Consider the following 23,311-nt stretch of genomic DNA (forward strand, 5'->3'; position numbering starts at 1 on the left):
TTAGTGGAGTTTTTCCAGATATATTTCAGTGTACACTCTCATCAGAATTTGGACCACTGCACTCATGGAGAAGTTTATTTTGACTCCTCAGCCTGCAGTGTAGATGTATACTTAATGATTATTGCTGCACTGTCCTTTTTCATTCATCCTTTAAGAGCCTTCCCCTACATGGCTACATCACCGATCTGTCACCAAATAGTCCTCAGTCATGATAGATTCCAGTGTTTATGGACTAGTCTCCAGGCATGGACAGAAGGGAAGGTTGTATCTTTACACCCACAGTAGTTCAGAATGCAGAGGCAAAGAATCTGAATTCATCTGTGAAATGTAGGGATTGTTTTGGTTCTTGAATTATGCCAAAGGAATAATTCGGGGAATATGGGTGTGGATATTTTTACTTCAAATTAATAAAAGATTAATATTAATTCTGGGCCAGTTTCTCATTCATATTTGAACAATATCTTACTCCACAAATAGTCACATTCATTTCACTTGGACTACTCATGGAGTAAGATACCACTTACTGAGCCAGATCCTCAGATAGTGAAAATTGGCAAGGCAACATTGAAATCAATGGTCCTATGACCATTTTCAGTAGCTGAAGATTTGGCCTGATATGAGTAAAGGTATCAGAACCTATTGCTCTGTGATTTGTCTTGAAGTGTTCTATGTCAGTTTAATCTGTAAACACTTTCTTGTCTAGGTTGGTTACTGGATCTGTGGAGGTAAGTGTGACGATCCATGAGTTTCTTGTATATTCTTCTTTGAGGTGGCTCCTCAAGAGGTTGGCCTCCTGGGGAGGCCTCCTGGTACCCATGGCTGTTCCCAAGGTTTGGACAAAGTGTGTGTTGTTGAATGTGAAGCTGTTATGGGTGAGGATGAAATGGATGAACTAAAACCTAACTATGTGTGTGTAAAAGCAAAAAAATTAGATTTCTTTTAATACTAAATCCTCTTTAAAAATCAAGGAACATATGTATGTAATTGGCAGTTGGAGGCAGCATGCTTCTGGGTTAGCAAGAATTGTTACATTTGGATAGCAATGGTGCCTAATTTAATTTCCGCTACTCCAAATGAAAAATGATTTCAAACCAGCAGAACGTAAAAGGACACTTCCATTCTCTTAAGGCTATTTGCTGTACCCATCACTGAATGCCAGCGCATGAAGTGAAAAGCAATTTAATAAAGCAATTTAATTGTTACTGAACGGTAAATAATGCTTTTTGTAGATCAAGCTGCAGAAACATTTCCCAGAAGGAATTCTCCACTGCACGCTTACTGAGTGCATGAGAAAAAAAAATCTCTCAAGTGTGCATATTTTGAGAAAATAGGGAAATGTAACTGTCACGCTGTCTGGAGTGGTTCATGACTGTGAGGGCCAACCTCAGGGCAGACTGTAAAGAAGCAGGGCAGAGATGCCAAAGTGGTTGTATATTCTATAATTAGATTTCACCAACCCAGTAAAAAGTTCACCAGTGTGAACTTCTGAAGCACTAAACAGTCTTACCGTAGAGTCACAGACAGTCCGCTTGGGCATTCCAGTCTATCTTGCCACCCACACAAGCTGGACTTAGTGATAGTTGGTTGCAATACACCAAAGGCCACAAAATAATCAGGTTGCTCCCAGTCCCAAGAGACCAGTCACTCACCCCAGGTCAATTTGCATCTTAGACCTCACACCAAAGACAACGCTTTAGCCAGTCCCATAGTAAACTAACTAAGGCTTTATTAACTAAGAAAAGAAATGAGAGAGTCATTACAGGGTTAAAGCAGCCAAACATATGTATACAAATGAGTTACCGTCTATGGTTTTAAAAGATGACAGAGCTGTAGTAATGTGTCAGTTCTGAATATCTTTTAGGGCTAGCCCAGGTTGACCCTGGGGATCTCTGCTTCTGTGTCATAGCTCCAGCCCTGTGAGAGTCCAAACAGCAAAAGAGATTAAGGCTACGTCTTCACTACGGGGGGGGGGGGGGTCGATTTAAGATACGCAAATTCGCGTAGCTGAATTCGACGTATCGCAGCCGACTTACCCCGCTGTAGGGACGGTGGCAAAATCGACCTCTGCGGCTTCCTGTCGACGGCGCTTACTCCCACCTTCGCTGGTGGAGTAAGAGCATCGATTCGGGGATCGATTGTCGCGTCCCGACGGGACGCGATAAATCGATCCCCGAGAGGTCGATTTCTACCCACCGATTCAGGCGGGTAGTGTAGACCTAGCCTAAATATCTTCTTGTCAGCCATTTTTATTTCCTTCTTCCAGAATTCAGGCTGATGGGATGAGCCCTTTTGCAGGTAGCTTCTTCATGGATGTGAAGGGGCAATTAACAACGTCTTTGTATTGAGATGTCCCACAGTGGTTTTGATAACCTTTTTGATGAGCAGGAGACAATCCCTCCTGGCAAGTTCACAGGTTTAGCACAAACATTTTTAGTTATAAAAGCAAAAACTTTAATATTAATCTTATAGCACATGATAAAGATATAAGTGAAATGAATGCACGCAGCATCTTACAAGCATTTCATAAAGTCTAAACACATTGTTAAATGTTCAATACCCATCTTAACCACGCTAACACACAGCTGAAATAGACTGGTTTCCAGCAATGAATTTGTCAGTGCTCAGCTGAGGCCTACAGCCTTGGGCAAGAGCTGGCACCTGCTTTGCCAGCATCACAGTACAGTGGAACCTCAGAGTTACGAACACATTGGGAATGGAGATTGTTCATAACTTTGAACAAAATGATGTGGTTATTTCAAAAGTTTACAACTGAACATTGACTTAATACAGTTTTGAAACTTTTCTATGCAGAAGAAAAATGCTGCTTTCCCCTTATTTGTTTTTCGTAGTTTACGTTTAACACGTACTGTACTGTATTTGTTTTTTGTTTGTTTGTTTTTGACTCTGCTGCTGCTTCATTGCGTACTTCCGGTTCCAAATGAGGTGTGTGGTTGACTGGTCAGTTCCTAACTCTGGTGTTCCTAACTCTGAGGTTCTACTGTAACATGATAATTAACATCAGGGTGATAGTAGTGATTATAGCGGAAAATACCTAACTTTGGAGCTACTTGCAAAAGTGCACCTTGCACAGTCCTACTTGTTAGTTATTTTTAATAATTTCTATAGCATGTATTGCCATGGCAGCTAAACGGGTCTGTGTCAAAGTTCCTTGTGACTAAAACTGGCTCCAAAAAGAGAACATTTTCCTTGAAAATTTTTGAAAATGTCAGTCCTTTTCACTCTGCAGGATTCGAAAGGGAATGGTTTTTCATTCAACATATTTTGCAACCTTTTTTTCAAGTATTTTCATTTTTGAAATGTTTCAGATTTCCTTTTGTCTCCCTTTTTTCTCTCCTCTTCACCCCACTTTTTCTTTTTTCCAATTTGCTGGTGAAAAGAGGAAAGAGGAGGGTCGAAGGAAAAATTATAAACCAAAAAAGACCATTTTCCCCCTATTTTTGTTTTTAAAAAAACCAACAGAAAATTTTGAAAAAAATGGTAAAACTTTCTGATCTGAGGTCACTTTTCAACCCCCCAAAATCATGCAACATGTTTTAAAATCTAGCTCTACCTGTGAATTATAGGTAAAAGAGATAAATGAGGTTTTTAAGGTTAAAATTAGATTCTTAGGGAGTATATTCTAACTGTCATTATTGTGATTTTCATAGTGAGAACTGGAGACAAGGTAAGCTTAGTAAATAATATGGATATTGAAATGCACTAGGGAGCTGAACTGAGCAATTTCTAGTTCTTCCTAGTAGCCCGTATACGGCGGTTGGGTTGGCATTTGATGCCAACTCTAAAACTATCACCACGGATAGTGATCCTTCTGGGAATGATGCTGCAGGAGAAGCTCTGACTGAAGTGACGCTATCGGGTGCCTGTGTACTGATAGTTTCTTTAGAGCTTGATGTGCTTGCGTATGGGACTGTGGGGCAATAAGAATTCTCCCCTGCTCTTTAATGTTCTTGCACGAGCTGCATGGATTTGGGTCCAGACATGCTGCGGAAAGTAGGTGCTTCCTCCTTTCCCAGGAGAAGAGGACAGAGTATGGACAGGAATGAGCAGAACCCAGGCTTCCTTTTCCCCCAACTCACCGGCCAGCACAGCTGAGCTGGTGCAGAGCAGAGTAAAATGTTGCTCATAGCGGTCAAGTGTAAATTATCTCCTTGGAGAAAAGGAAAAGTAGGGAGGGAAGGAATTGTACTTCTGAGGGCGTATCTGAGTCACATTGCCTCCTGGGTGGTACTGCTTACACACCATACCCCTTGCTCACGGTTGTGCCTAAAGGCACAGTATGACCTTTAATGACCATCAAATGGAAACAGGCATGAGGGTCTCTCAGAGTTTCTGAAATGCATGTAACAATCACATAGGTTTCAGGACAGATTTTCAAAAGTGTTCAGCATCCAACAGCTTCCCCTCTTCCATTTTGCCATTACTTTCAGTGGGAGCTGTTGGAGGCTCAGCTCTTTGGGAAACCTGCCCAGGAAGGTCTGTATTTTTCCACGAATAAATCCGAAAATCACTTGTAACAAGCCCGAATCCTGAGCTCCTTACTGGCAAACGTGTGTGTGTTAGGGGGGAGAGGGGAAGCGCTGTCTCTTTAAGCAGAGCACTCAGGGGCCTGAATGCTTTTTCAGCCATCAGCAGCTGCTGTGGGCATCACTCACTCCTGAGCCAGCAGCAGCAGACAGGCTCCCGTTGTGTTCCCAGGCCCCAGCTCAGCGGTGACTGGGTACATGGGCAAGGGGAGGGGGACACCCTGAAATTAGCCCCACCCTCATCCCCTCTCTGTGCTGGCTCCGAGTCTGAAGCAGCTTGGCCAGGGATGGCTCCATGTGTGGGAGGAGACAGCAATGGAGCAGGGTACCCCACTGAGCATGGCACCCTTGTGTGCGATTAATGCTCGTTTTAAAAAAAGTGTTAATTTTTTAAAAGTTAATCGCATGCATTAACTGCGATTGACAGCCCTAATTATTATTTTTGATTGCAAATGTTTGCACTCTAAACAAGATTTTAAAAAAGATAGCGCAATCTGCAAGTTGAAGCATGAAGGGGCATACCACTGTTTAGCATATAAATACCTTGCAACACTGCCCACAACAGTGCCACGTGAATGCCTGTTCTCATTTTTAGATGCCATTGTAAATAAGAAGCAGGCATCTTTATCTCCCGTAAATGCAAACAAACTTGTTTGTCTTATCAATTGGCTGAACAGGAAGTAGGACTGAATGGACTTGTAGGCTCTAAAGTTTTACGTTGTTTTGTTTTTGGCTGCAGCTATGTAAAAGAAAATAATTCGATATTTGTAAATTGCACTTTCACGATAGAGATCACATTTCAGTACTTGTATGAGGTGAATTGAGAAATACTATTTATTTTATTTTTTTACAGTGCAAATATTTAATCAAAAATAATATAAAGTAAGCACTATATACTTTGTATTCTGTGTTGTAATTGAAATGTAAAAAAATCCAAACATATTTATAATAAATTTAAATTGGTATTCTATTATTGTTTATCAGTGTGATTAAAACTGTGATTAATCACGACTAATTTTTTTAATCTAGTTAATTTATTTTACGTTAATTGCTTGAGTTAATTGCGATTGACAGCCCTCATCTGAATAGAAATCAGAATAAATCAGAATACATGAGAGAAGCCTAGCAGTTCAGGCCAGAGCCTCCCTAATTCTGATTATGTTAAAACAGACTCACTTCTGACATCCCATAATTATTGTATCAAGGGTTTGCAACACACTTTATTGCAGCTGTAAAACAAAATTAGATTTAACCCCTCCAAACGGTACAGTGCAAATCTGTGCTACTTCCAACAGTTTTAATGGGATAATGTTGCCCAGACCCTGTTATCCACACTACTGTCATTTGAATGATTACAGGCAGAATAGTTCCCCGCACTCTTCTATTTGCTGTTAATCTTACTTCCGACTTGATTGTGGTTCTCTCAGAGTTCACTCGCTCTGCCAGCTGAATTCTTCCATGTTCCCAATCCTTGCAGAAACACTCTGGCAGAGTGCAATCCTCTTTCTAAAACTGACCATCATGTTTTAGAAGTGTCTGCAGGCATATTATGTTCAGATCTTGTAATCACCATTCGTGGTCGGGACAAATATTTTCCTCCATCTCTATCTGTTCTTTTAGTAGATGAATGTTGATATACAGATTTTATTATTCTTCAAAGTGGAGGCAGCAGAACCAGGGGACAGAAGGGGGCTAGTGCCCCCTCAATGGAAATACTGGGGGTGGGGCTGATGTACATTTCCACCCCCAGGATATCTCGTGGAGGTGAGAGTGGGAGGAAGGACTGGAGCGGCTGCCACGGTGCAGGAAATCAGGCCAGCTGCCAGGGAGTGGGTGGGAACAGTTCTCCTCTTTTCCCGGCTCTGCTACAAAGTGACCTCTGGTAAGTCGCTGCCCCTTTCTGTGCCTCTGTTTCCCCACCTGTAAAGTGGGGCTGGTGCTATTGACCTCCTTTGTAAAGCGCTTTGTGACCTACGGATGAAAAGCACTGTATACAAGCTAGGTATTATTATTTTCCTCCTAGAGGGTCTGGATGTTGGATACCTCTGCTATATTCCGGACCAGAAAAGAGTTTGCTTGGGTGAAATGTTCCCAGATGGAGGAAGAGGAAAGCAGATTGCAGGATCAGGGCCTTAACCTGTTTACCTAGCCTTGGAAAATGCATAATTCTCAAATTTTACCAGGTTATTCCTCTTTCTTCTAATTTCATTTCTCTTTGGATTCTCTAACCCTCTCAGGGAAGCTACATGTGTTCACTTAATGGCAAAGATTTTATAAAAAACGGACTTTCTACTTTTCTGTGCTTACTCCCCAAGGTACTTAAGCACATGTCTAATGTTCAACATGTGAGTAGTCCCATTGGCTTCAGGGGTGTTAACTCTGCGCTTATCTTTAAGCACATGAGAAATCTACCTTTCTTAACTGGGATTTTTATTGTAATTTGGATTTTCTGATTAAATTCTGCCCCCAAACTCCTTGCATCCAGAGCATAAAGACAGATGAGTGAAGCTGTAAAGTTTGGATTTGCTGGATTTAAAGGTAACAAGACTGTGACACACTTGATTTACATTTATGGAAAAATTCAAGAGACATTATTTTGTCTCATTCTGGGAACAGATCTCAAACAGGCCAACAACTCAGCAATTAAAGAAACCATGTCAATTAGTTTTAAAACTTTCTTTGAAACAACAAAATGAATCATTTAAACAGTCTTGCTGTTTGCTAGTTTCATTTTGAAATATAATTTAATCCTAAAAGTTCTCTAATTACAATTTTAAAATGTATTAACTGTAAAATTATGGTTATTTAACATTTTAACGAAGGCATCTTTACAAGTTTTGCATCCCAAGTTGGGTTTGCGTAATAAAGCTAGAGTAAGAACTAAATGTTTTATATTTGTCTAGAATGCACTTCCCAGATTGTAAATACTTATAACACTAGAAGAAAATGTAATTATTCACTTTGGTATGTTCAAACTTAACTGAATAAGATCCAGACTTGTGAATTCTGGGAGACTGCTATGTTACAAAACAGCTACAGAGCATGACCTGCCCTGCTAAGGACATCATAGTCTTAAATCTAACTGCAAGTTGTTTGTTTTGCAGTAGCTGTCAGTTCTTACTTTTCTTTTCTTTTTTGGCGGCAGTCTGAGCAATACAGTTTGCTCAGTGATATCTCATATAATGGCACTAGGCTTAACCCATGTTGCCACTGAAAGTAGCTTGTGCAGGTATCTTGGATAGCTTTGGAGAACAGTCATGGGTTATGGAACAATTAACCTCTAAGTCACTGGTTCAGATCAGAGTGACCACACAAATCATTCCCATATGATGACTTTTCTATAATTTATGGCACATGAGTCTAAGAGAGAAAAAAACAATAGCACAGTTGCTCTTGGTGATGGTTGTGGTGGTCTCAGCAAAAAGGTCCCGGACTCAATGGGTTGTGGAAACAGGACTACAGTCTCATGTGAAGTATTTCTGGGCTATGGCACACTTTGGTGACAGAATATTGGGAATCTTGCAATGTTTATAATCTAGGTGTTCCGAGCACAGAGGGCTTCTGGGAACAATCTCTAGCATCTTTCACAAGAGCTACAGTTTCCTGTGATTGTGGGTTGGATTTTGGCTTGAGGGTGAGAAGCAGATGTTAGATTTATTTTTGTGTTTGATTGTATCTTTCATTTTTGGCAAAGATGCCTAGAGACTAAGAGAGGTGCATTTTTGGTATGTACTAATAGTAAATCTAAATAAGTTCACTTTCCAAAATCCACATACTATTGTATTAAACATGACTTGCTAAATATTATGGCTAAGGTCTGCCTTCTCCCCCATCCTAGGGGGTTGCATAGGGGTAAATCTGCCTGGAGTCTGGCTGTTTTCTGCCTGCTATTCAGTATTAGACTTGTGGATTTGTGTGGCATTAAGTGCTGTAGAGATTTTGACCTTCATATAAATTAAATTCAGCTGAAGACTTGATGACCACCCTGTAAATTGGACCTCTTAGCCATTCTTTGTTGTTTTTTAATTAATTCACTGTTAGGCTGCTCTAAAGCAACCAGAGTGGATGGTCAGCTAGTGAAAGTGACATGGCCTATGTCCTTTACAAGAGGTAGAGGTGCTTTGATACTCTTCGGTTTTGACATGGTAACTTGACCGTTAACTTCCTCCCATAATTTAGAGTGAGCTGCCATTTCTCACAAAACAATATCACCCACTGTTCTTTCTTTTCTACAGTATCTAGATACCCCAAAATACTCATTTTGTCCTTCCTCTCACAAGGTCATAAGTATTAGTCTATTTAATTAGGTAATATTTGATAGTCTCTTGTTTTAATCTCTCCATACCATGGTGATTCAAATTGTTTTTTAAGGCTTGCATTGCTCCAGCACATTGACTTGAGTGGCTGACAGGGACTTGGTACCCCTGAAAAAACAGCCCAGATGTCATAATTGATTAGTTTTCGGGTGTTTTTCAACAATGTTTGATTCTACCTTGGAATAAGATCCCAAGTTGTGTCCAGGTTTGCTATGAGGCAATAGAGGTGAAACAGCAGACAAGATTCAGCAGAGTTGCCTTTGAAATAATAATTAAATAGTTCTTTACATCTGGAGAGTACTGAACAGTAACTAATTATGCCCTGTCACAATCTTCTTCGGGTCTCATTCAGCCAGTGTCTAGGACCCCTGTTCCTGGATTCACATGATGAGACCGAAATCTCAGGTTTCACACTATAACAAGTTTCTAGCCTTCATTGTTGTAAAGAAATGCTTCAGAATGTGATCCAAGTGTAACCAGTGCTTGAGTGTGCAGAGAGCCTAAAACAATACCTCCAAGAGTGTGAACTGCTCCATATATGAAACCAGCTGCTTTGGGCACTCCACCAATGCCACTCCAGCACAGGGCTATGAGTGTCGTCCTCTCCGCTGCCACCCCATCTTAGGTCTTTTATAGTGGTGTTGGGAGGATTTTCTCCATACAGAGCCCTCAGCAGGGTGCAGGCTGAGGGCTTTCACCTCGAGAACAGACCCCAGCCTGACTGAAAACACAAAGTGGTAGTTGATTGATGGATGTGGGGGACAGAGGAACTGTACAGTTCCCCCAGAAAATGTTATACCAATAGAATAAAAACCAGCAGGATCTCATTAAGAGGGATAAGGCAAAGATGCCACATTTATTGTAAATATAATGATAAAGCAAAAGATAAAAGTAAACAACGTTGTTTGACTACTTATTCCTATCACTACTTATTTTTTACACACACACACACACACACACACACACACACACACACACACATATATATATATATATAATTTATATATTTATTTACACAATTATTTATTTAAGTTCTGTATAGGTGTTATAGTTACCAGCCTAGAAGTTGCTCATGCCAAGTTACTGGCCAGGTATCTTGGTCATGAGGATGGAGCCGAGTCCGTGTCAGGTGCACATATATATATGTGTGTGTATAAAAAATAAGTAGTGATAGGAATAAGTAGTCAAACAACGTTGTTTACTTTTAGCTTTTGCTTTATCATTATATTTACAATAAATGCGGCATCTTTGCCTTATCCCTCTTAATAAGATCCTGCTGGTTTTTATTCTATTGGTATAACAAAAACAGCTCTTGCATGAGTATCCTGTGCCACTGCTGCTCCAAGAAAGGGTGGAGCCATTAAGTAGCAAAAGAGCTGAGGCAAGGCCCAGGGGTAAGGCCATGGGGCCGTATGTGGAGTGCACCTAGAGCCCCAAATTACCTTAGTCTGGCCCTGCCCCTGTGGTAGTTAGGTAGGTATTATACCATTTAACAGGTGAGGAAACTTATGCTCAGAGAGACTAAATGACTTCCTCAAGACCCTACAGTGAGTCAGTGGAAGAACTAGGATTATAACTTGGAGATATCGTCCACCAGTCCCGGGTATACTCCTATGATCTAACTGGGCCAAACCAGATGAGGATTCCTTTCCATTGGGGAATCCTGTGCTGCTTTCTGAAAGCACCTTTAAATCCCCTTTGCAAGCCTGACTTAGGAGAGGCCATGGATCTGACGCAAAGTCTCTTATCTCCCATTCCTCACTGCCTAAATAGAGAGCCAAATCCTTATGGCCCATAGGATCTTTGTCTGGCTAAGGACTGAATATAATCGGAAGGACCTTAGAATCTGGTCAAAGGCTTTTAGCATTGAATCGTTTATTAGCTTGTGATCAGACTTGTGTAAGCAAAGATTTTTAAATGTAAGAATGGAAACTCCTGTTTGGTCTGGCACGTAATTTGCAGCACCTTTAAAATAGTGCACAGCTTGACCCGCAGTTGACCCATGACTTGATAAATTGACACCAGAGGGTGTTGAATTCTGGCTTTATTCCTGTGGCGTTAACAAACTTCCCTTCTGCGGTGGACCCATTGGAAATAAAATACAGATACAAAAGCCTGTTAATGCTTTTATCTTGTTCAGGATCTGTGCATCACAGGCGTGCGTGGTTCCAGGAGGCTTTTGGCGTCGAATCTCAACTGGCTTTGATTTTTCAACCCTCACCGGGCACTGCTTTGAGTCAGTGAAAAGTTCCAAGTTCACAATCCTTGCAGCAAGCCAGGGCTCAGAGTCAGGATTGAGTCACTGTCTTCTCCACAGCTTCACTCTGCTCAGTAGAGAACTGGCCCCTTTACTATCTTTTGTTGCCTTCTGGGCAATATATTCAGGAAACTGAAGTCTACTTCCTAGCTTCACCTTCAGTATCTTGAGAGAGAGCCAGCTGGCCCTGAATCTTCTTGGCGCTCTTCAGTAAGTAGTTGCCTGACCCTTTCCCCCACTTCTGCTCTATGTTGAAGTTGGCTGATTAGAATCACTCCTCCCTTAATCCTCCCCCTTCACGCATACTCACAATGGGTTGCCAGCCCTACCCTCACCTTTTTAGTCCACTTTAGCTAGAAAGGGTGATTAAAAAGTATAAAGATTCACTGAAATCCAGGATAGGACCAGACCCTGGTCGTCTATGGTGCATGAATTGCTGTCTGCCTAGCTGGGCGTGATCCTGCAGAGAGCTGAGCATCCTCACTAAAGCCAGGGGGCCACTCCACCTTGGAGTGCCCAGCACTTGCAGGGTTAATCCCTTAGGGCATGTCTACACTTACCTCCGGAGCGATCGATCCAGCAGGGGTCAATTTATTGCGTCTAGTGAAGACGCGATACATCGACTGCTGAGCGCTCTCCCGTCGACTCCAGTACTCCACCCGAGCGAGAGGCGCAGGCAGAGTCGATGGGAGAGTGTCAGCAGTCGACTTACTGCAGTGAAGACACTGCGGTAAATAGATCTAAGTACGTCGAATTCAGCTACGTTATTCACGTAGCTGAAGTTGCATAACTTAGATCGATTTCCCCCCCCCAGTGTAGACCAGGCCTAAGATTGTAAACTTGTTGGGCCAGGGAATCAGTTCTTCTCCTCTCTTTGGTACACCAGCAAGCCATGCGGCTGGAAATGCAGGAGAACTGTAACCTTAGGTTACTGCAATTTATTTCAATCTCCTTCACACAAGAAAGTCAGCAAGAACAATTAAGATCAGATGAGCAACTAGCTCAGTTTCATGGTTCAAAAACAAGGGCATATCATTTATACCAGGGGCTGTTTCACATTAGACCGTGAAGAGTCTGATAACTGAAACGTCAGAAAGAAACAAACGTTAAACCATTTGATACATGAGAGGGAAAGAAATGAATTAAATATGTCCTAAGGAAACGGGTTTGTTGTTGGATGTTTTGTTGTTGTTTAGGTTGGGGTTTGTTTTTTGCTATTTGCTTCCATTTTATTTATTGTAATTTAGAACAAATGGGGAATTGGCGTATCTGTGAGATAATCCTTTGTTGCAGACTGTTATCAATGTTCTATAAACAAATGCTGCAAATAAAACCCTTTGATTCAATTTAGGCTTTAATTCTAAAATCGAGCTTGCTGGGGCAGTGGGTTAATAAATGGGATGTGCTGGGCTTTCTTGCATGCCTCTCTGATTTGCACTGGGGAAACCAACTCTGCCTGGACAGCGACGTAGTTCTGCCTCGACATGCTGGGTACATGTCATCTCACTGCAGGATAACTAGCACACAATTGGGATAATGCTACCTGAACACCATAACCATTAACATTCTTCACGCATATCCTTCTGGCGTTTTTCATGGCTAGGTGGTGTGTCAACTCCCGAGCCTGCTGCTGCCATCGGCTATTTACTTAGTAACACAGCTCGGCTTCACACTGACAGCCAGAGTTATCAACAGCAACTACACAGGGTCCCACTTCCTCAGGCATCTCTGGTTTCCTCAGCCAGATGCAGGTCAGCACTTAGCACTACCGCATCAGATACTTCTTCTGATCCATTTTTTTTCTAGGATACTCTCCATCAAAAGCACCCAAGATCCAGGTTTTCAGAACGGTGCCCTCAAAAAGGGCATGTCTGGTCTGCACATGCCTTTACCAGGTCCGCGCACACATTTAATCAGACATCTAGTGGTCCATACGCACGCTCCTTGTGAGGACCGCATTTATAACTGTGGTAACGGCACGTGCACTTTGTTTTACACTTCCAGTTGCTCTTCTGCAATTCTGAAAATCTGGACCCTACAAAACAAAATAGCAGCAGTAGTGTCTGCCTGCCTGAGGGTATGTCTACACACTTGCACTAGTGCTGATTGAGCTAAAAAATAGTGTCGCCATGGTGGAAGGAGGGGCTAGCTGCCCCAAATACAGTCCCAAGCTGCTAATAATGGTAATTAAAAATTAAATATCAACTTACCAATGTGTCTTGTTCTTCACTGGACTGCATCACCAAAGCAGATTAGTTTTAGCCATTTGGGAATACATGAGAAGCGTAACAAGTCACATGATAGTGGGACGATAAATTATGTCTTAGATTGGCTACACCATGTGTCAATCATTCTGTGGCTGTGTAAGCACTGTGAATGATGCAGTAGTAGCGAGGCTTTGCATTGCGCTGGAGTTGCTATGGTTTGACCGTTGCTAAGCGGTAAATTTGAATTGTGTTGAGGAGAATCCAGGACAAATGTTGTCCCGGAGTCATTCAGTCTGGGACCGGGACTTGAAATCTACATTTCGGGACTCTCCCGCCCAATTAGGGATTGGTGGTCACCCTAATTGGAGCAAGTGAGTCAAGTAACTAGGAACTACATCATGAGAAGTCCCAGTTCAGTAGCAACTTCTGGTTTGACTCACAATACCACTCATTGGTGTTCCCTTAGTCACAGATAGGTACTCCAGGAGCAGGAAGTCTGGAGCTCTTGCAAATGATAAGGCAATGACTGCCTCTAACTTATGTAAGCTAGTGTGAACATGTCATCACATGGAAGATGACTTTAAAGCCCTCTAGGGACACTAGGCATAACCATTTATGCATAGTCCCTCTGCTTTTATTTGTGATTGCTTATACAGGTCTGTCGCACCTTAGGCGCATTTAACATGTGCGATTTCAGCTTTACGCGGTCGGCAAAACCAAAAACAAAAAAACAAAAAAAAGAGAAAAATAACAATTTAAATACTGTTCCTGTAGTGCGGGCGATTCCACCCGCCATTACACTCAATGTAATTTTGACTATACGCGATTTTTGCTTTAGGCGCTGACTGCGGAACGTAATGCTAGTGTAAGATGAGACAGACCTGTATAATAATATGGTTTGTCTCTCTTCCCCAAATACTGCCATCTACTGGGTGGGATGTCATTAGCACTCCTATCAAGTGTTGGTGATCATGACTGCTTTTACTGCCTGCAACGTAGAGAAGCTATAAGCCCTAGGGTGACCAGATGTCCCAATTTTATAGGGACAGTCCCGATTTTTGGGTCTTTTTCTTATATAGGTTCCTTTTACCCCCCCACCCCTGTCCCGATTTTTCACACTTGCTGTCTGGTCACCCTAATAAGCCTTGAAGTCTGAACTTTTCCCAAGTGGCAAGTAAGCCTTATTTTGAGGGTTTATGTGCAACGACAGGGGTGCATTTGGCTTATGTGGGCCCTAACTCCCACTGAATGGGAATTGGGGGCCAGATTTTCAAAGGTATTTATGAACCTAAAGATCCAGATAGGCACCTAGTGGGATTTTCAAAAGTACCTAAATTGGTTAGGTGCCAAACTCCTATTAATTTCAATGGGAGCTCAGTGCCTTACTCACTTAGGTGCTTTTGAAAATCCGTCTAGGCATCCATCTGTAGTTTAGGCACCTAAATCCCTTTGTTAATCTGGTCATATGTGCCTAGGCCCCTCTTCCCTCCCCTCCTCCCCCAGGTACATAGAAAACCCCAGCCTACCATAGTATAACCACTTTCCATTTTATATTCCCATTTTCCTATGGTTTGCTATAATGCTAGGCCAGACCCAGTTTACTTTGTCTACAATGGTGGCTCTCAATCTTTCCACACTACTGTACCCCTTTCAGGAGTCTGATTTGTCTTGCGTGCCCCCAGGTTTCACTCACTGAAAACTACTTTCTTATAAAATCAGACATAAATACAAAAGTTTCACAGCACACTATTACTGAAAAATTGCTGACTTTCTTGTTTTTACCATATAATTATAAAATAAATCAACTGGAATATAAATATTATACTTACATTTCAGTGTATAGTGTATAGAGCAGTATAAACAAGTATTGTCTGTATGAAGTTTTAGTTTGTACTGACTCACTGGTGCTTTTTATGTAGCCTGTTATAAAACTAAGCAAGTATCTAGATGAGTTGAAGTACCCCCGGAAGACTTTTGCATAGCCCCAGGGGTACATGTTCCCCTGGTTGAGAACCACTGGTCTACAACACTGCAAAGGGCTGATAGGCTGTTGACTTCATCCAACCTAGCAACTCTATATTGCAACAAGGTTTTGCACAACTTTTAAATGCCCAGAAAAACATCACTCTAAAGATATCTATTTTTTAAGAAACAGATACACACCATTTTGTAGCTGCAGCATTTTGCTCTATTTTGCATATGGAGCTAAGAGTTTAATTTTAAAATGCTGGTTTCATCTTAACAGTTTCTTTCCTTTCATCCTTTCTTGTATACATTATTTCTCTCTTGTATGCTGTCTTATTTTGTTTTTATTCTTTGAGAAACAACTGACATTTTAACATTGTTTAGCCACTTGTTTGTGGGGAAAAAAGTTAAATCAATTTTTTTAGTATTGCTGTTTGCAAACAAAATCAAAACAAATTCTACTGAAAAAAATCCATATATTGTTGCTTAATGCGAGTAATGTTGTTGAACACAATAGAAGGAGAAGTCAGACTTTTAAGTAATTAGGATGAAATTCCTCCTGCTTTGAGACTCGTCCAGCTCTCATTGACTTGAACAGAAGTTGGATCTGATTCTCAAAGCACAGCTTTAAAAGAAGGGTAATTTGATGTCTACTGACACAGCATTAATCATTTTATATGCTCCAGTTCTATCATTCAGATAAAACTGTATGGTCCCCAAATAGTCCAGCATTAAAATATTATTTAATGTACTGTCATTTTAAAGTGCCAAAGTGACTGTTTCCACGTGGTTAGTACATACAGTAATAGGGGGAATGAGTGGTAGAACACAGAACTCCAGATAAATGGCAAATTGCAAAGACTTCTGCTCATCTGAAAGCTATTAGGCCAGATCCTCAACTCTTATAAAGCGGCATAACTCCACTGAAGTCATCAGAGCTCTGCCAATTCATTCTGAGTATCTGGCTCATTATGTCCATTATTAAACCTCACATGGTAGCATATGGCAAGTCTATATTAAAGCCCAACTAACCATCCACTTAAAAAGCCCACCGTTCCCATAGTATCTGAGCTCCTCACTACTTTTAATGGAGTTATTCTCACAACACCCCTGTGAGGTAAAGGAAGTTACTGCCCCTGTTATGCAAATAGAAAACTGAGGCAGATTATTAAAGCTATTTAGGAGCCTGAAGATGCAGAGAAGTGCATAATGGGATTTCAAAAATGCCTAGCAGCCTAACCAGTTTAAAAATCTAGCCCTAAGTAACGTGCATAAGGTCACACAGGAAATCTGGGCAGAGCAGAGAATGGAACATTGGTCTCCTAGGCCCAGGCTAGCCCCCAGCTAATGTTCCATTTTCCCTCTCATGAGAGCTACTATTCTTCAGGATGAGTAAATCAGCACAAATTACAAATTTCAGAGTGGTAGCCGTGTTAGTCTGTATCAGCAAAAAGAATGAGGCGTACTTGTGGCACCTTAGAGACTAACAAATGTATTTGAGCATAAGCTTTCGTGGGCTAAAATACACTTCATCGGATGCATGCAGTGGAAAATACATTAGGAAGATATATATACACAGAGGACATGAAAAAATGGGTGTTGCCAGACCTACTATAACGAGAGTAATCAGTTAAGGTGGGTTATCATCAGCAGGAGAAAAAAAAACTTTTGTAGTGATAATCAGGATGGCCCATTTCCAACAGTTGACAAGTTCACCTGCACATCTACCAATGTGATATATGCCATCATGTGCCAGCAATGCCCCACTGCCATGTACATTGGCCAAACTGGACAGTCTCTACGCAAAAGAATAAATGGACACAAATCAGATGTCAAGAATTATAACATTCAAAAACCAGTCGGAGAACACTTCAACCTCCCTGGTCACTCGATTATAGACCTCAAAGTCGCAATACTCCAACAAAAAAACTTCAAAAACAGACTCCAACGAGAAACTGCAGAATTGGAATTAATTTGCAAACTTGACACCATTAAATTAGGCTTGAATAAAGACTGGGAGTGGATGGGTCATTACACAAAGTAAAACCTATTTCCCCATGCTAATTTTTTCCCCTTCTGTTACTCACACCTTCTTGTCAACTGTTGAAAATGGGCCATCCTGATTATCACTACAAAAGTTTTTTTTCTCCTGCTGATAATAGCCCACCTTAACTGATTACTCTCATTATAGTTGGTATGGCAACACCCATTTTTTCCTCTGTGTATATATATCTTCCTACTATATTTTCCACTGCATGCATCTGATGAAGTGGGTTTTATGCTCAAATAAATTTGTTAGTCTCTAAGGTGCCACAAGTACTCCTCGTTCTTTTTACAAATTACAAAGACAGCCTTCAGAATGTAAATTTAGGCACTGCTGTCTTGATGAGTTCCAAAGCCATTTAGAAAAGCTTGGAAGCCAAGAGACAAAAACAAAACAAACAAAAACACAACAAACCACCATCATCATATTTTATGGGCAAAAATTACTTTTAAATAAAGTTCAAGATACCATTGTACTGTAAACAGAACAGTTCAATATTCTTTGTTTAAATTTCCTGATGAATTGTAGGCCTCTTAATCCTGTGAGGTTTCTCTGTCCTGTAAACCCCTCCGCCGTAGGTTAGAAGTGTATAATTTCTGAAAATTATAGCCACAAAAGTAAACATTGTTTTCAATCTCATCTGTTTAAAATTTTGCTTGATTACTATTCCAGTGGCTTCCAGGCCATGGATTTAAAGGTTTAAAGTTCCCATGGCTGGAATCGGTTCCTTTTCTCATGATAGCCTTCTGTTACACTTTCATTGTCTTACCCCCATCACCTATATAGCTTGCTTAGATCTGGAAACATTCTCCTTAACTCATCCAAGACCAGACTGTCCCAAGTGGCCTCCCTTTTTGCGTGACACCTAATTTTCCAGCGTGCTGAGCATAGGGTGACCAGACAGCAAGTGCGAAAAATCGGGACGGCGGTGAGGGGTAACAGGCTTCTATATAAGAAAAAGCCTCAAATATCGGGACTGTCCCTATAAAATCGGGACATTTGGTCACCCTAGCTGAGCACTTTCAGCCCCATTGATTTCACCTGGAGTCGCTCAGAGCCTCTGAAAATCGGCTCCTAGAGACACAATTTTGAAAGATGGTGAAGTGAGCATGGGTGGAAGGTGCTGAGTGCCGCCAGTGGGAACCAAGGGTGTTCAGGACCTTGCTGGGCTGAGCCCTTGGTGTCAAGGTCATTTTTGAAAATATGGGGTCTTCAATATAGATAGCGTTTTACCCTGCTGCAATGAATCATTGCGCAATGCTGTAATAGAATCCGTTTTACTTCTATTATAAAGTGGAAGATTTAGGGCTCATGCAAGTGAGGCACGACTAGCACTGGCCAGAGCTACACAGTACAAGTTCTGCAAGCTTCTCCATGTAAATTGTGCTAATCCTCATCAGTCCTGACCTGCGGCTACCCTGATATTTTCTAGTCCGTAGCCATCTCTCCCGCATGATGTACGGTGGTCTAGGGATGAGTGGCTAAGCAATAGCTGTGTTGGGACCGCTGCTACTTATGAGACTCATTGTCCCCTCACCCTTACGGTGTCCTCCCTTGTGTGTCTGTATCCATGAATTGTCTCTCATCATATACTTGGATCCGGGTAGCCAATAGGCGGACGGCGGGGCAAATCCAGACCATCAGATGCTTTTGAACAGACCCCGAAATCTTTATTTACTTAACATTATTGTTGTTGCAGTGTGAAAAATGTTTCTCTGGAGTCTGGACCTTGACTATACCCTGACCAAGAAATTTGGACTTTGACAAAAAAAATAATTGACTACCCTGACCTAGACTGTGAGCTCTTTGGCATAAGGACCGTCTTTTCATTATGTATGAAAGGAGCCTAGAAATGGGGCCTCTTGGCATTATCATAATATAAAAAGGAATAAATAATGTGTCCACTAATGACTAGGACCAGACCACTAAATATTTTATAATGAAAAGCTCACAGAGTTTTCTTCACCTGGACTTTCCTTCCCAATGAAAAGCTCAGGGACCAAACTCTGATCTTAGTCATTCTAAATTTATATTAGTGTATTGAGCTCAGAATCTGGCCCAGTGTGTATATTTTATGTCCATTTTTACAGTGCTATTTTAAAAATACTTTTGAGGGTGCTGAGTCCCTGGAACTGTCAGTGCTCAGCAGCAAACAGAGGTCACTTACGAAAAACGTTGATCTGTTATGAACAGTAGGAGCTTTTGTACAAGTGGCCCTTGGCAGATCCCCACCCTAGTCAGGAAAAGGTTAAAGAGGATTCTCTGGGCACAATCCCCCTCAGACCAGCTCGTCAAGGCTGGGCAGGTCGTGAAAAGGAGACTCCTTGCTCAGGGCAGGGTGACATTCTGAAGAGCAGGACACCCAACTCAGAGCTCCGCAGACCCTGGAAGGACGGGTTGCTGTCTGGGGAATGGCTAGAGAGCGTTGGCCTCCCGAGTCCTCTCAGAAAGGGAAAGGGCCGGGTCTCCTCTCTTTTCTTCTTTCTCTTTGGCTTCCCAAAGGCCCAGGACTCTGCTTTTTGTGGGTTGCAGAAGCATCTTGACACCTTGGTTGGACTGTTTTAACTCCCCACACAGCAAGGCAGAGGGCTAAACAGCAGAGCCAGAGGCCTGTGCTCAGGACTCTGAGGCTAGGTCTACACTACCCGCCTGAATCGGCGGGTAGAAATCGACCTCTCGGGGATCGAATTATCGCGTCTCGTCGGGACGCGACAGTCGATCCCCGAATCGACGCTCTTACTCCACCAGCGGAAGTGGGAGTAAGCGCCGTCGATGGGAAGCCGCGGAGGTCGATTTTGCCACCGTCCTTACAGCGGGGTAAGTCGGCTGCGATACGTCGAATTCAGCTACGCTATTCGCGTAGCTGAATTTGCGTATCTTAAATCGACCCCCCCCGTAGTGAAGACCTGCCCTGAGACAGGAGCAGCGCCCACCCTCCCCAGGAGGTGCGAGAGGGGTATTGCCTTTTACAGGCCCCGCTTCTGAGTTAAGTGGGGCTTTATGCCACCTCTGGGCAACTAAATTCTGGATTGGTCTGGGGGGCTTGCATGGACCCTGGCGTAAGTCTGCCTTCTGCTGCCTCCAACTATTTGCTGTAGCGCCATCTAGCAGCCCACTGCAGCCATACCGGCTCGCGGAACATCTGCTCCTGCCCACAACTCCTCCCTGGTGTGCTCATAAACCAAGGGCAGCACAGGGCTTTGCCAGCATGGAAATCCCTTTTTGTCAAGGGAATCCACAACCTGGGGTGGGGGGCTGGTAATCAATCTAGGTCCTGGTTACTAGAACATGTCCCAGAATTGGGACCACTGTGCCTACCTATAATCATGGCTGAGAGGAGTCCTAAAACTGCATCCTTGTATATGAAACCAGGGGTACATTTACACTGCAAGCAGCGCAAGTCTCCAAGCCCAAGGCAACAGACGTGGGCTGGTGGGGTCAGGCTGTGGCACTAAAAACAGCTGTGGAGCTCTGAAGCCCCCACTCTCACCCCCCAGTTTCAGTGCCTGAGCTCCAGCCTGAGCCGTAATATCCACCCAGTTCTTTTTAGCACTGCAGCACAATCCCGAGTCTCTGTCACTCACTTGCTGTAGACCTACCCCCAACATTCCTCTCCAATGAGAGAAATGAACTGTGCAGAGACGCTAATTCATTTCTAAGACTCTGGAATGATTAGGGATGTGGCCGTGTGTTGTTAAAGTGGCCATTGTTCTTTATTAACAGCATTTTCTTCAGCGGTGTTGTTTAAAGCAGCTTTTTCAAATACAGCAGAATCCACATAGGGGCTAGTGTATATGCTATAGGAAGGTGGAAATCCCACTGAAGTCTTGCCATGCATCTTGAATTTGGTGGGACTTTTGCCTGCATAACAAGTCGGGGTCTGGTCCTTAATTAACACAGCCAGACATAACTAGAAATATGCCCTTGTTTAGCATCTTTGGAAAGCACTTCACTCAGTCTGTTTACTGTCAGTCATGTCAGTTAAGTGGGTGTATTATATCATTGGGGAGAAAGATTAAGTCAATTCTTCTGCATTTAATAAATAGTTTCAGGAAATCAAAGTTCCAGCTCAGCACATTCTTCTAAAGCAAATGAAGAGCACTTCAGCTCGTCATAATTTTAGCCAACAGAAAATTAATTCTATCTGTCCATGCACAATAATTCAATAAGATTTTACCATATCCGTGAACCATCTATCTGATAAATTTCAGTGTGTTACAAAAAGCATTTAGTAAGGGAGGTGACGTTGAATTCTGCAAAATGATTTTATGCCCTTAGCCATCAGATTGTATGAGGCTTAGTTTAGCTTACATAGCGACACGTCAGCTTTTCCATGATATGCAATTTTCCTTTCACATGTCATTTCCTCAAAGCCAGATTTTCAAAAGAACTCAGGTCCCAGATGAAGTAAGCACAACTTCAAAAGGACTCCCCCTCCAGCAGCTCCCATCTAGAACAGGTAGAGCTGCCAAGCAGTTTTGAAAACTTTTTCCTAACTGCCTCAGGGTGAAACTTGCTATAAATGCAGGAGGTTATTATTTATTGAATGTCAAGCCCATTCATCTTTTCTCAAGTAGAATAACTCTAGTTCCAGCTCAGATAACTCTAGGGCCCCCGTGAGCCTAATGTTCAGGCATGGGCTGCATTAGTTAAGATTCAGCAGAAGAGGTCCATAGAGGACTCTGCTTTTTGCCTCTCCTGGGTTTGGTATAACTTTCACTTACTATGTTTGTTTTCTTCACTTTGAGGCCCTGATGATGAACTAATTTTCACATGAATTACAACATTACATTGATAGAATGATATCCTCTGCTGTGGGGCACCCCAAAAGCAAACTATTTTAAGAGAGCATTCAGATGTAAAATCCAATAATTTTCTTCCTGATGCCAAAGCACAGCAGTCCCTCCAACACTCCAGGGTCAAATCCAGTGCAGTGCCAAAACTCGCACAGGCAAGTGTAAGTTTATGTCATTACAAGATGGCATAGAACCTCAGTGAATTTGGCACTCTATCTTTGGAAAAAAACACTGTAGAGAAGACATGCGGGACTTAGGGGAGGTGAGACTCCATGTAGGGATACAAAGTTTAAATTGCACCAGCTCCCACCCAGGAGAAAATAGTAGGAATCCAAAATATACTGACCACTTCTACCAGAGAGAGCCTGCTAACAGTACCAGTGGAGGCAGCATTGAGTCAGTAGGGTGCTAGGTGCCTTGGGTCTCTTTATTGCCTGAACCTGAAGTCAGTGGATCTTCCGGCTGAGGCAAGAGTACAGGGTTCATAACTAGCCTGGATTGAGTGCTTCTGCATTTGTCCAACAACTCCAGTGAGACCGGATATGGGTTATACCAAGATATCCATTCAGCCACAGGAGAGACAGAAGATTAAATTATATCTTTTTAATTCATGGTTATATCAAAGAGCTCTTTTTATTGTGATTTTGATTTTACTTAATTCACAGATTATTAGGAGAGCTACCACTCTCCTCTGAAGATGGCAAATTCTCATAATCCTAATTGTGCATATGTATTCCAAAAAAAGTTAATCATGGTTATAAATGAACATTATTGCCTTCATAACAAAAGGTTGGTTATTTAAAATATATATACATATGCACACACACACATTACCTTTGTTACATTATTTTTAAAAAGCCACACCAAAAAGCCATAGGTGAAGTGTTTGAACAATAAATAATCTACTTTTCTATAAACGTACAAAATCATGCCAGCAAGTAAAAAACAGTGATACAAATGTGATAATTGAAAGATATATTCACTTTATAACTCTAATAATTTATTTATGAAATATATCCATATATATATAATATATATATATATAATTTTTTGGCAGAGACCTTACCCTTTCTTGTTTCAATGTCTGTTGCCACTGTTTAACCTATATATCCATTTGTATTGTGAACTCAAAGTTCAGTTATATTCAATTTGCAGTTTTTGTTTTGGTCTGCAACTATCTTC

Source organism: Emys orbicularis, chromosome 12 (assembly GCF_028017835.1).
Source record: "Emys orbicularis isolate rEmyOrb1 chromosome 12, rEmyOrb1.hap1, whole genome shotgun sequence".
NCBI lineage: Eukaryota > Metazoa > Chordata > Testudines > Emydidae > Emys > Emys orbicularis.